At 41.9% G+C, this 11314-nt stretch overlaps 1 pseudogene; it reads right to left on the bottom strand.

The window, feature by feature from the left end:
- Positions 1–3823: 3823 nt before the first annotated feature.
- LOC104271755 lies at positions 3824–6983 on the bottom strand (annotated as a pseudogene).
- Positions 6984–11314: the final 4331 nt, after the last annotated feature.

The raw sequence follows: 11314 nt of genomic DNA on the forward strand, positions 1-11314 counted from the left end.
CGGGTTCTGGGATTATTTGTTTCTTGGTTTTATTTCCCTGTGTCATTACCTTTGTAGTTTGCAATATTCTCAGTAAAGAACTGATATTCCTATCCCCATGTCTCTTACCTGAAAACCCCATAATTTTAAAGGTATAGCAATTCGGAGGTGGGGAGGGTGTTTTACTTTCCCTATCTCAAGAGAGGCTTTGGTTCCCCTGTCTTCTAAACTGAGACACCACTATTTATCTGCAAACTCTATTACAGATATTAGCCCGTGTCCTGATGGCAGTCTGACAGATGATGTGGAGTACACAAAATGACGTATCTTGTTTCTGTGATTCTCCAGTAGGTTTTTTTTGTCTTCCTGTATCCTAACACTGTTTGTAGTGATCCACTGCCACATGTGTTTTTTCAGGACTTTGCCTGGGAGGTTGAGGGGCTTTGGAGAAGGAGAAGCATGATCAGAGCGGCAGGTGCACAGAATTGTAGATAAATTGATGAGCCAAAAGCAGAAGTCTGGCTCACGATGGCTATTATGCAGATGAGAGGCAACTTTGCTCTAGTCAAAAGTTTGGCTAGGGTCAGCTGAGGACAAAAGATGGGGAGATGATTGCTAAAGTCAGGAGATGGATCAGAGGCAGAAAACCTGGAGAGGAGAGTTGAGGCCTCTGGGTTAAACAACAAGACTGACGTGGAAGCCCGACCTGCCAGGGGTTGAGTGGGAAAAGCTTGGGAAGAAACAGCAGCCCAGGCTCACCTTTTCTGATGTTTACCTGGCTTTTGGGGAGTGGTACTGAAAAACTGTGAAACAGGCAGTGGAGTTGTGGACATGGGAGATAGCATGGGAAAGTGCAGAAGTGTGGATGATATCCAGGCTTTAGTTTAAGCTAGGTACTGAAGTGCCAAACTGAATTCCAGATCAGCTTAAGAGATGCTTAAACATTATGTGTGGCCTCCACATCTTCCACTCCTGGAGGATAGACTGAGGGAAACCTTTCAAATCCAGGAGCTGTGAATTAAATACTGAGAACAAATCATAAGAAGCAGCTGTTGTTTGGCTTATTTTGGAAAGCTTTTGTAATCTCAGTGGTCCCATTGCAGCGTTTAAACTCTTTTACTTACGACCTGTGATATAACCTCTCTGATGTCCTTGTGTGCTGCCAACACAGAAGGTATCTGACCCCCTCAGACCTGTTGTAGGCACACGGTGTACAGATACTGGTTTCAAAGAGCGCTGCAGCCCTGAGCACAGTAACAGCCTTCCTGATGCTGCGAAAGGGGCTCTTTATTAGGGAGCAATAGAATGAGGGTTAATGCTTTCAAACTCAAATGGAGTAGATTTAGATCTGATGTTAGAAAGAAACTCTTCATTATGAGGGTGGTGAGACACAGGCACAGGTTGCCCAGAGAAGCTGTGGATGCCCCCTCCCTGCAAGGGTTCAAGGCCAGGCTGGATGGGGCTTTGAGCAACCTTGTCTAGCGTGAGGTGTCCCTGCCCATGGCAGGGGGGTTGGGACTAGATGAACTTTTCAGGTCCCTTCCAACCCAAACTATTCTATGCTCTGCTAAACTCGTCGCTTCGGTAGCATCACTCTTCCTTCTGTGACTGCTGCAGGTTACTGGGGATGCAGCATCTTCCTGGGAATACTCCTGCAAGTGGTTTTTAGACTCCAGCTCCTCTAGCAGAGACTTGTGAGGGTGTTAAATGTGACAGCACAGTTATGTCCCAGCTGGATCAATATTTGAGTTGCTTTTAAGTCTGCATGTCACAGAGGAGCAGGTAGATAAATGGTGTGAATTTCTAAGGAATATTCACAATGCCAGCTGCCAAGGATGTCACTTTTAAATGCTGCATCTGCTTGAGTGCGATGCCTCCCTTGGAGACCTCTGAGGTGTGGGATTGTGCCTAGGCTGGTGGGAGCCCCTGGTTAGCAGGTGCATATTTAAAGGGCCTGAGTGACACCTTCAGGGCATTGCAGAGCAGGAATTTTCTTTCATCTGGGAACCTCAGCTTCAGTCTCTAGAAAATGTTAAAAAGTTCCTCCCAGGAAAAGAACAAATGCCTATTAAGGCTATTTGCAAGATATTAGATCTCCTGGGTGAGAGGGGTGGTGGGGAGGTCCTTATACAAATCAGTAATGCTCAGCTATAGTGCTTCATTTAGGCTGGACTTCTGGAGAGATGTGTGGTGGGGAATTCTTTTGCTTATTGTGGCTTGTTTTCTGTGTGCATTTTGTCAGGTTTTTTTTTTTTTATAGCATCACTTTTTTCTTTTGGTAAGGCTACTTTGGGTTGTTACTTATTACTCCTTTGATCTCTTCTCTATGGAGAAGGCTTTCTGGGCTGAGAGATGGGAAATACGGGTTTGCTCAGAGTTTGAGCTCAGTGGGAAGCCCCGTGTTGTGTCCAGTGTGTGTGAGGTGCTGAGCAAGGACAAGCCATGACAGGGTCCCTGATGAGCCACATCTCTTCCTGCTGCTGTGAGCTCCTATGCTAGAGGGCCCTTTCTACCAAAACCAGCTGCTCTTTCTGTCTTTTTTTTTTCCCCCCCAATAACAGCCCAGAGATGTGATGCCTCCTCTCACTGAGCAGTTGTAAGGAGTGGAAACCTTTTATAGCCAGTGGTAAACTAAAGAACTGCTAGGAGCAGGGGAGAGGTGGGAAGCAGGCAGACAAGGGACATGGAGCTGTAGAATTCACTTGCCTTTCCATCCTTGGTAGGCTGCTGCTGCGTGAAGTTTGTTGCAAGTGCACAGATTTATATAGACACTGACACCTCAGAAGCTGTCTGACAGCCTGATTACCTGCAGTCCCCTGGTGTGGCTATGTGTCATGTTAAACCAATGACATTTTGGCTGGAAAATGCCCCAAACATGCAACTACATTTATATATTCCTGCTTAGGAAATATGAATTAATTTGAATTTGAAATCCAGGAAGACTCATCTGCATTTACCCTGACAGGTGACACACAGTGTTGCTTGAAATAGACTTCATGATGAATAAAATGGGTTCAGAAAGGAGTTAGATCACCATCTGGTTTGATTTTGGGGGTCTGACACATATTCCAGGCAGAAAGTAGATGTTGTCCTTCAGGTTTGATGCCTTGATTATATCTGTGTAGGAAGGTGAGCTCTGAACTTCTGGTCAGCTTGTGCTGAATTGCTCTCCCCTGACCTTCATCTGCACCAGCAAAGGAATACAGGAGGGAAGAAATACTGACAGAAAAGAACTGAGCCCAGAATAGCTATAGGGGAAGGAATTTTAAGCGTTGCCATGAGCACTATGCTTTTGCAGTTGGGCTCGATGCAAACCTGTTTATTTTGGGAGTATCCAACACCTCTACAGTTATGATGTTTGTGATGGCCTGCCTGTATGTCGCCTTTCTATCAAAGAGCTAAAGGTGATTTCAGGCTGAGGTTAACTCTCTCAGCTTCTGCCTAGGAGCGCTCTTTAGCATTTAGTTATTTTCTTTTAGCAGCTGTAGGGCTCAATCCTGTCTGAGCAGGAGAGAAAAAGAAATGTTATGTTCTTGCTGTATTTCCTCCTGCAAGGAGGATGCTCTTCAATCGGAGCAAGCTGCTTGCTTCTTTGGTTTCTTTCTGTAGCTACTGTGTGGGGCAGGGTGTTTGCAGGGCTGCAGTTAAGATACTGAAACCAATTTCGTTCTGGTCATGATGGTGATTGATCACTGTTGTGCAGTCACAGGCTCCAAACCCTCTGAGCAAGCAGGGGAAGCATCATTTCACGTGTCTCAGCAGCACCTTGTGCCTGAGAGCAGTAAGGGCTGGCTGTTGTGGGAGGAGAGGTGACCTGGGAGCCCAGCACAGGCTACGAACCAACCAGAAGAGACCTGGTGGTGGCCACCAGGTTGAGCCAAGAGTCCACATTACTAGACAAGTCCCTGGTGTCAAGGCAAGACCAAGGCTGAGCTGGGAAGCCAGTTCTGCAGGCCAGGGTCCAGATCAATGGGTTAACTGCAGGGGCACGGGGATGATTGCAATGCAGCTCAGTGGGGATCAAGGACCATGAGCCTTAGTGTTAGAGCAGTTGACAAACAAAAGGTACTGGACATCTCCCAGCACTTTCTGCTCAACAGATTTCACCAAGGAGCTGTTCTTGGGCAACAAGATAAGCCAGGCCTGTTGGGCTGGGCAGCTCTTGTATCTGTCCCAAAGGGATACACTTTTTAAACAAATCCTTAGTAGATCTATTTACTGTTTTCATATCTCTGTGTTCAATCTGCTTTCTTACAGGTAGTCAGTGCATGCAATAAAGGTAGTAGAGGTGTTTGTGGGGGTGATTTGGTCCTGGCTCCCAGCATTTTTTCTTATTGCTGCACATCAGCTCCACTCAGTTCTCCAAACGTCACGGCATACTGCTCTCTGCCACAGAGTCAGAGGTTTCTTCTTGAAAACAGGTGATTTTTATACTCAGCAGGCTAATCTGTCATGCACTACTGGAAAATGGTGTGTAAAAGAAGGGAATATAATTCTGCTTATCTTTGTCTATGTAGACATTAAAACATGTTCGAGGTGATGTGCTCAGCTTAATTGTTTGGTTGAAATAATTCTTGCAGTTTTTGAGCTGCTAAGTTTGTTTGAACTATTCAGCTTGATACTAGCTTGTCTCTTCAGTTTGTTGTTATTTGGTAGTCTATCACTTCTGTGCCTATGATACACTTAGTGATGAATATAGTATGAACAGTCTGTGGCTTTCTGTGGAAACATAGCAAATGATCTTTTTTTCTTCTCATTAAGCATTATTTCTATAGCTGCAGAAAACATCTTAATTAAAAATCCTATTTTAGAAATAATCTGTGAGGGGTCCTGTGTTGTACTTCTCTTGTTCAGGCTTGAGGAGATTGCCGCTTTTATAAGGCTACTCCTATATTTCTGCTCTGGCTGATGTAGAAATGGAGTTGAATGAGTATTGCGTATAGCACAAATCAAGGAGGAATTTGGTCTTCGCAGATAAAAAGTAATTTGTTTAAGTGCAATAACTTCATGTTGGTTTCAAAACACCTGTTTTTCAAATTTCATTTAATATAGGGCTTGGTCCCTTTCATATAACAAGATATCATCTACTGTGTGGTGTCAACTCAAATCATCTGTGCTAGCTACTGCAGAGGAGATATTGGGTAATATTTTGACTGTTATAGACAACTCTTTCTGATAACAAAATGGAGCAGTTGGGTGGGGAAAGTAAGTCCCACAGAAGTAAGACGCTTTCTGAGGTTAAACTGATGTTTAATCGTTCCAGCCATTGCAATAAAGAATAAAAACATCAAGCATTTATAAAAGATATCTAGGTGGACTTGACAGAATCTCTTGAAGAGTCCTTACAATGTGTAAATGCCAAGTACCTCTTTTGCGGTGGATGTGTAGAAGAAAGTGAGCCTTGCTGGGCTGTTACAGATCAACTTGTTGATTGCCAGAGTGCAGCTTTTGCATTTTCTCTCCAGCTAAGCCCTGTGACAAAAGACAGTGATGGGTTAATCTGTAGCCCATTTGGAAAGCGATACTATATTGATTCAGTAGTTTGCAGCACAGTGATGCTACATATTTTTCATCTTTGCTTGAGTAACCATTAGTCCTATTATCACTTTAGCAGGGTATCCTATGCTAACAGTTCGTCCACAGGAAAAGCCATGAAGGATGATCTAGTGTAAGGACTACAGTGGATCACCCATATTTACTTATCTAAAATGCCATTTGGAATTGGCAATGTTTGCTTTGAAATTAAAAGTAGATTGTAATAAGTGTCTTTTGCACAGAAAGAGGAAGTAAAAATATTTTGTATTGACCATCTTGAAAGAGAATACAACACCCATGTCTGCAAGGTAGAGAAGTTACAAGGAAGGGGAGTAGGCAGTGGAGTTCAGGCTGTCATACAGTAATTTACTAGTGAGTGAATGAGTGAAAAAGTGAACAAAAAAGGCCACTGGAACCCTCTGTCATGGAAAGTCTGCAACACCTGAAAGACAAACATTGACTGAAGAGATTATCTTTTGCTAAATGACTACTTTATTGTCACAGAAGGAGTTGCACAGTATTGTACTGAATGTCTTTGTGTAAAAAATGGGTTTTAATGTCACTGAAAAAAAGGTTTAGTATTAATGTCCATGGATTTGCTACACTCTTGGCACTGATAGTATTTTACAAGTCAAATTGGAATTCCTGTTCTGCTGAGTAACCTTTTTGCTTGCTGGTCTCCACTCTACTTGTTTGGGTTTGTTTGGTGATTTTGTTTTGGTTGTGTGGTCATTTTTATTTTTTTTTAATTCATTCATTTAAGTGAAAGAAAAAGTTAATAAGACTTCTTGATTTATATATTTGGTTGGGTTTAAGTAGGAGCCTTTGTCTCATGTAGCTTGTGTTGCCTCAGAACAGCATTATTCCTCATCTTATATTTACTGTCATCTAATTAGAAAAATGATTTGTTATATAGGATAACTGAAATATCAATTCTGCCCTTACTGACATCGTAGGCCTACTTAAGCAGGTGTAGATATGGTGTTCCTGTGGGTACAACTGGGCATTTCAGCGATGACAATTCTCACTGTAAATGTCCTGAGTCAACATCAAATGGATCTATTTCTTTATCTTCTGTTTCTTGGACACTGACTAAAAGGTCCTTTTCAAACCTCAGCACTTCTTTCTGGCAATGACAAGCTGCATGTTTTTCGAAGAGATTTCTGTTCAAGTCAATAAATGCCTTACCCCATTCAAATTTTCTTAGAGGAATGGTGACCAGGGTATACAACAATGCAAAAAGCTGCAGCAAAACTCCACAGCCAAACATAGTTTACAGGATTTACAGCCTCCAAGTAAGGCAGCAGCCATAGATGACTTCCTCTCATTCTCTTAAAGGGAGTTTCTTCTAATTTGGCCCATGAACAATCTATGACTGCAATTCCACTCTCGGCAATGATATGTCTGTCAGCAGGAGAGACACACTTGGTAGCCAGAGGGCTGAGGATGAGGCTTGGGAATCTCTGGTGGAGGCACAGGGTTCAGAGCGACCCTCCTAAACAGACTTGAGGTCATCTTACCGATATGTTCTACTTCGGACACCACAAGCATGAAATTTGCGTCAAAAATGTGAAAACATGTATGCTTCCCGCACTGTAAATGTCACGCTCCACACAGTACGCTCAGAGTGTGGCAGTACTAATTACATAACATAAAGACAGCTCTCATTTAAACTATGTGGTACCATTTTACCTTTATGGGAAAACAGAATTTGGCTTTTGCATTGTCATTTAAGGTGAAGCTGAGCCTGCAAGCACCTTCTGACACCCACAGCATGGACAGGTGCTCACCCATGCATGGGTGGCTTTGCTCATGTGGTTAGAAAACAACAGTGCCAACGTACCAAGGATTCACGGAACGTTGACTGTGAGGCTTCTTTGGTGTACTTTTCACTTAAATGTAGTGTCATATGAGCAGAGGTCTGCTTTCTAGGAATTTCTGTTTCTGCAGAGCTCTAACTGGTTCCTATATACACTTCTCTTGACCTCAGTCATGCCTTTGAAACTAGATCGCCCCTCACTGATAATGTACAAATAACAGAACAATTGAGAGCTCTGCTGAACAAACCCTATGTATTTTTGTTTCAATCAAACAAAAGTTGAAGAGGGGAGAGATCCGAAATTTTTCTCAAATATAATCTTTTCTTCATGATTCGTTTTAAAGTAATTTGCTTTCATCATTTAAACACAAGTCTCTGCTATTTTTGCAGTTTTAGAGAAAAGAAACAAGTTTGGAAGTTTTCTTTTGGGAAGAAAGTTTTATTGGATGTCTACCCGATTCTGGGGGAGAAGTTGCTGAGGGAATATCTGTGAATAAAATACCAATTCTTGCAAGGCAGTATTGATTCCCTTTGCATCCCATCTCCCTGCTAACCTCCTCTACACTTTCCATCCTTTTCTATTCTATTTTTCTAGAAGGAACTAAAGCTGTTGACAGAGCTGGGCAGTGAATGTTCAAGGGCTCCAGTCCACAAGTTTCCTCAAAGTCTAGACATAGAAATTAAAGAGTGAGATGCTCGCTTAATAGATAGGAGTTGGTAGTACAGCAATAACTCGGTCCTGTGCTGTTGGTGGAGGAACTTCTGCTCAGAGGGAGGTAGAAACAGTGGGGACCAACCAGCAGAAGTAGCGCAGAAAAGTTCAAATCCCATTAAATTAAACCACAGCCTTCCAGGATACAAATCATTGCAGTTCTGGCTCTTTGTAATTAAATATTTGAGTCAAAAAAGTATGCTTTCTTGACAGACACTAGTTCATGGCAATGTCTTAATGCCTCAAAGTGGCAGCTGAGTCTCTGCTTCTGCATGGTTGCTTTGGGGCAAATGTTTTTTGAGTTATATCCATGTTCAAGCTCTAAAACGTGTTTTCAAGAGAGGAGGGGGCGGAAGCAGAAATGGAAAATGTGGGTTGAAACAGAACCGGAGCCAGAGTTTAGGATAGGGATTGAGGGCAGCTTCTCACATCCTTTGTTAACTCCTGTGTGTCTTTTGAGTTAGGACTGGGCTGGTCCTTGTGTGCCTTGGGACTCTATATTTTGATAATCTTGAATGAGTTTGGAATTATGTGGGTGCTGTACCCCTGTGCCTTGGAAATGCCATCCTACTGCCCAGAGCAAGCACCTTCCTCCCCTCTGCACTGTGGGTTTAGCTTAATAGCAGCTTTATTTCACCTCCCTAGCACATAGCCCTTCCAGCAGGACAAGGATCAAAGGACTTGTTCTTGACATCCTCCTGCTAGCAAAGGCTGTGACCTGTTCCCCACGTGTCACCCAAGGCAGAGGTGTTCAGGTGGGTTCAGAAATGCATGATTTCAACTTGTCAGTCTGTCATCATGTCTTAAAAGATTGATACGGTATGGCAATGAATAAACATATGACATTTATATATAGTATCCTTTGAATATAAAGAATGGAAACAATTCCTGAAATAAAGTAGAAGTGTGGGAGGAAGATCAGAGAGTCAAATCCTGACTCAGAAGAGTTCCTTTACTTTGGAAAGGAACCAGCCAGTATTTAAATAAAGGCAGGGGCAGGTAATCAAATAGAAAATGGACATTTAACCCATCTGTCTTGAAGGTTTTGTGGCAAAACTCTAATGTCTGTGGGAGACTAATTGGTCTAGTAGACCAGCACCAAAGCCTTGTGATGCTTTATTAACTGGATATGTTGCCTTACTTCTACCAAAGGTTTAGCTTATGGCTCAGGGTACCAAAATCTTGAGTAGTAACTTCTCCCCAGAAAGTAAGGAATCACATATTCTGCTCTTGTTTTCTATATAATGATAAAAGTGGAAGTAACTACTTTGCTCCGTTTCAGCTTGGAACAGTAGCTTACGTAAAATATGCAGATTAATAGATGGATAAGGCTTTAAGAAGAAATTGTGCCACGTGTTTAACACAGAGGGTTGCTGAGTAATCCCTTACAGGTACACAGACAGGTTTTGTGAAGTAACATGGGCAAACCTCTGTGTATACATTCTGACTTTCCCATAAAAATATGTGGGTTTTTTTTTTTAATTTCCCCAGAGTTCATAGGGGCGCTGTTATTTTCTGGTGATAAACCTACACAGTTTTTCAAGAGGAGATTACTGGTGGAGCTAAAATGTCCTATGGTGAGCTTCTCAAAATCTACTATTTGTAACTTTATCTTTAGAGCCAGATTCAAGGTCTGAACTTTCTGTTCAACCTTCAACTTCTCCAATAATTTTTCACAGTTAAAAAAATTAGGAGTTTGGCTTGAGCTGTTTTCTGTTGGTTCTTTTTTAAAATCCACTCTTCAGAAGAAGTCTTTCTAGGACAAGAATGCAGCTGAGAGGCACATATTGGGCAGAAAAAGACCTGTCCTGCAGCTTGAATTGTTGCTTCTCCTTCAAAAATGAAGAATGGTTTCTTTGTAGTGCTTTATAGAAGCCTTAAAGGAAGATCCCCCTGATTTTTCTCTCTTTTAGTATCGCAATCCCCTGCATTTTCCATTCTGCAGACCCTCCCCTACTTGATTTCTAGGAGTTCTACAAAGGTTTTGTTTAGGACTCACCCTTTTAATGTATTTTTTAAGACCCTATCTGCTTTTTGTTTCTAGGATTCTCCTTCATTTTGGTTTCTAGGAATTTTTCACAATTTGTAGGAACTCATTTATTTTGGTTTCTAGGAATTCTCCCTGTTTGCTTTTTAGCAGTGCTTCTTGATGCCTTCTAGGATTATTTAATGTTTTCTAGGACTCCTGTGACTTGTCTCTCTGAATTGGCCACATTTTGTCGGATTCTGCCAGTTTATTTTTTAAGTCATCCTGCCCTCTTGCCTTCTGTGAACTTACCACAAATTATGTGGACACACCTATTTTGGTTTCTAGAAATTGACTCTTTCACTTTGCAGAATTTGTCCCTTAATACTTCTTAGCATTTTTCCATACTTGATGAGGAAACTGCTCAAATGTTTCCTAAGAACACTCCAGTCCCCTGCCTAGGAATTACCACATTTTCTGGTGTACACCTTCCAAAGACATCAGAGCTACCTCAGAAGAATATTTCTCTACTTTTGAATAAAATTCCTTCTGCTCTTCTGAAGCTATTAACTCATCTGCTTGCTAGGAATAGTTCCTTTCTGCTTCTTAGGACTAAAGACTTTTTTTGCTTTTCTAGGAATATTCTCCCATGTTTTGCTTTCAAGGTATCTCCTACCTGCTTTCAAGCAATGCTTGCATTTGTTTTCTGGGACTACCTGTTCCGGGATTCTGCCCCTTTTTTGTGGCATACTAAAAGCCAATGAACCCCAGAGACCTTTATAAGTTGTTATTGTGCAGCCACTGGCATGTTTTCCAAAGGCAGCTACTAGTGAAAGCCGGGGAACATCATGGGAGCTGGATGATGAACCTCTCCAAAGCACACCACAAAGGTCACCACTGTCAAAGACAGTGATTTTCCACAATGTGTCCAGTTAAAAGTCACACCTAAAAGACACTTCTACTTTTTGTATTTGGAAGACCTAAAGACCTTTTTGTTGTATCTTTTAACTTCTCAGCCGGCCTGAATTTATATATAATTTACAGTGTCCTACATATGCCAAGCTGGCTGAAATACACGTCTCAATGGTGCACAAGATGCCCTTTCCCTATGGCTTTTCTGTATGTGTGTGATTGAAAGAGAAATTATATTTCTTATTGATGATTAAAAACCCAAACTTGCTACTTAGATTCTTCAAAAATATTTACTCTGCCTACAAAGTATTTAATCAGATCTGCCTAAGATGATGTTTAGCACTACTTTTTCTCTTAGCTGAGAATAACACCTTGCTGCTATGCTTAAAGA

This window comes from Apaloderma vittatum, unplaced genomic scaffold, assembly GCF_000703405.1.
Source record: "Apaloderma vittatum isolate BGI_N311 unplaced genomic scaffold, ASM70340v1 scaffold2213, whole genome shotgun sequence".
NCBI classification, from domain to species: domain Eukaryota; kingdom Metazoa; phylum Chordata; class Aves; order Trogoniformes; family Trogonidae; genus Apaloderma; species Apaloderma vittatum.